This window comes from Argiope bruennichi, chromosome 5 (genome assembly GCF_947563725.1).
Source record: "Argiope bruennichi chromosome 5, qqArgBrue1.1, whole genome shotgun sequence".
Lineage (NCBI taxonomy): Eukaryota > Metazoa > Arthropoda > Arachnida > Araneae > Araneidae > Argiope > Argiope bruennichi.
In genome coordinates, this window is record NC_079155.1 from 18,908,820 (window position 1) to 18,911,806 (window position 2,987).

General features: G+C 23.3%; 1 non-coding gene across 1 annotated transcript; it reads right to left on the reverse strand.

Moving 5' to 3' along the window:
- Positions 1-2,086: 2,086 nt before the first annotated feature.
- Positions 2,087-2,159, reverse strand: Trnar-ucg (transfer RNA arginine (anticodon UCG)). Its single transcript has one exon. It is a non-coding gene; the product is annotated as a tRNA-Arg (tRNA).
- Positions 2,160-2,987: the final 828 nt, after the last annotated feature.

The following is a 2,987-nucleotide window of genomic DNA, read 5'->3' on the forward strand; positions in this document are numbered from 1 at the left end:
TGCAATGTGAAAAACTTTTTTAATTTTTTTTTGTAATTATTGATGTCGATTATTTTTATTAAATATTTGATGTTCATTTTATTAATATAAATAAACGAAATTTTATTTTAAGTGTGAAGATTTAAAATTTTATTAAGTAACAATTTTTAATTGATTATTTGCGGAGATTAAATATTTGAAACAGCATCAAATAAAATTATTTAAAAGAAAGAGAATTATATATAATGTATTTTTGATAAATGTAGAAAAAATTCTGCAAGCATTAAAAATTTGTATATTTCTTTTCAAAAATGGGATAAATGTAATGAATTTCTGTAACTTAATATTTTTTAATGTTTGCTGCGATTTCGATAGATTTTTTTAAAGTAATTTTTTGGAGTATTATTTTTGCTAAGTTCTGTGCTTATTACTGCTCATTATTTTTGGCTGTGTTTCTTTTCTTATAATTTCGATTTCAGAATTTTCAAAAAATATGCTAAGGTGTAAAAAAAAGAACATTCATATTTTTTTAAGTTTTATTAACCAATTTTTAAATCTTGTTAAACAATTTGTTAAAATAACATTATATTTAAATCTAACGATTTTTGAAGTTGTGAAAACTATTTTTTTTTTTAAATCGTTTCTCCTCATTTTCTTCTAAACTCAACTTATTCAAATTGCAAACGATTTTTTTATAAAATGGAATATTCAAAGAAATTTCCTATTCATAGCAGCTCAGAAGCTTGGCGAGAATTATTTAATTTACATCATCAGAATAGTTTATTTAGAGTATGAGGACGCTAATTATTAATAAAGATCGATACTGAGAAACTTCTTAGAATATAAGTTATAGAAATTGCTGAAAATAGAAATTGCCTTGCATAAGTTCATTTTATTGATTGATTTGAAAGTTTTGCTACAAGTATACTTTCATAGAAGTCTTGTTTCTAGGCGATCATAAATTCAAAATAGTTGATATAATAAATGCTTTTTACAAAAATATTCTTCACTTAAATAAAAATACTTTTATTTTATTTTTTATTTTTTTATTTATTTTGGAAACTCTAGCATTGATAAAATGACGCAGAAATATAACTAAAGAAGAAATATAATTTTCTTGATTCAACTATTAATACTAAAGAAATTTACAAGAAATAAAAAGAAAATATGAATTAATACTAATGTTAATTTATGCACTTTTATTCAAAAATAATTAATAATCAAAATTTACATGTAGTGATCATTAATCAACGCAAACAGAAAAGAAAAGATATCATTGATCATGAAAAAAAATTATTTAATAATAAATAAGCAAATAACTTTTTGAGCTTTAATTTCTTCTGCCAATTTTAAAATTCTTCTTTTTTTATTCTCCGTAAATAAATTAATATATTAAATATAACACAAAATCTTTCATATTTGCGAATATGAAAGATTTAATTTAATTTCTGGTTCGATCAATCTCTGAAAAGCAACAACTTTACAATCTTTTTAAATGGCCTTTATCTTGGTCATGTCACTTATTTAAAAAATAATATTGCAACTTTTAAAGCATTAAATATATTAAGACTAGAAAAAAAAATCAAATATATCTAATAATAATTCATTATAAAATATTTTTGAAAACAAACATTCAAGATATTTACGTCATTTATTTAATAACAGAACTTTTTTTTTTTTATTCTGTAAATCAATATTTTTAAATAAAATATAGATGAGTGTTAAAATTTATCTGTATTTTTTTTTTTTTTTTTTGTAATTAAAAAGAAACATAAAATATTATATCAACTGTAAAACGAAAGGAGACTGGAGATTTTTTTCTAAATATATTAATTAGCATTAAATTCTATATTAACTTGTAAATATATCAGCTTTCATAGAATATTATATCAACTTTAAACAAAAGGAGAGCGAAGATTTTTTTCTAAATATATTAGCTTTCATTACATGCTGTAGAAATGAAGTCTTTATTTTCACTTTTATCAAATGAAAAAAATGACAAATTCAATCATGAAAAAATCGAAACTCACATAAATAAGTGGGTAATATAAATGATATTTACTCAACCACTTGCAAAATATATGAAAAGGAGAAAAAGAAAAAAATTCGTCCGCGACAGGATTCGAACCTGCAATCTTCTGATTCGAAGTCAGACGCCTTATCCGTTAGGCCACGCGGACGACGAGTACAATACAGCAGTCAGGCTACCATTCTCTGATCAATAACCCAGACTGGAACGGGAAAGCGTAAGAAAGTTCTCCGTTGGAGAGAGAACCTTCACATCAGTTTAGGGATCATCAACTCATTTCTGTTGTTATGTCAACATGATCTTTAGGGAGAAGGAACGAGATTAATGTTCTTGCAAGAATTAATTTTCTTATATTTCTCTCTTTACAATGTCTTTTATTTTTTATTTTTTTTGACAATGCGAGTTTTAGGTAAGAGCTAGAAAAATATTTTTGACATTTCTATTGCAAGGATTTTCAAAAATTCTTAGAATGCCTTTATAATAAGAATACATGTTCGCCAAATTTTCTTTTCATTGCAAATATTTTTTAAAAAATTTCGAATTTTGATGAAAAATGACACGCGAAAATCAGGATTTGCGTGAATTTTAAATAGTTTTGCAAAACTAATTCGATATTTTTGAAAGATTTTTTTTTTCAACATGGAAGCAGATGTATTGTTAATATCTATTCTGTTAATCTGAAATAAATATAGTTAGAGTTAACACATATCTTCTGAATGATATTTCTGATGTTAGTTAAAATTGTTAATTTAACCTGACTCCTTTCAAATAATAATAATTTTCTAAAAAAATATGTTAATCCACAACTTTTAATATAAATACCCCGACTTCCTTATATTCTTTCTTAGTACAGCTTATTTTCCGAGTAGCTTTATTTTATTTCCGTGTAGCTTTATTTTTTTCCATGTATTGAATTATTTAAATATTATGTGATAATTCCTCTTTTCTTGGATTAATTTATTACAAAAATTGAATAAAT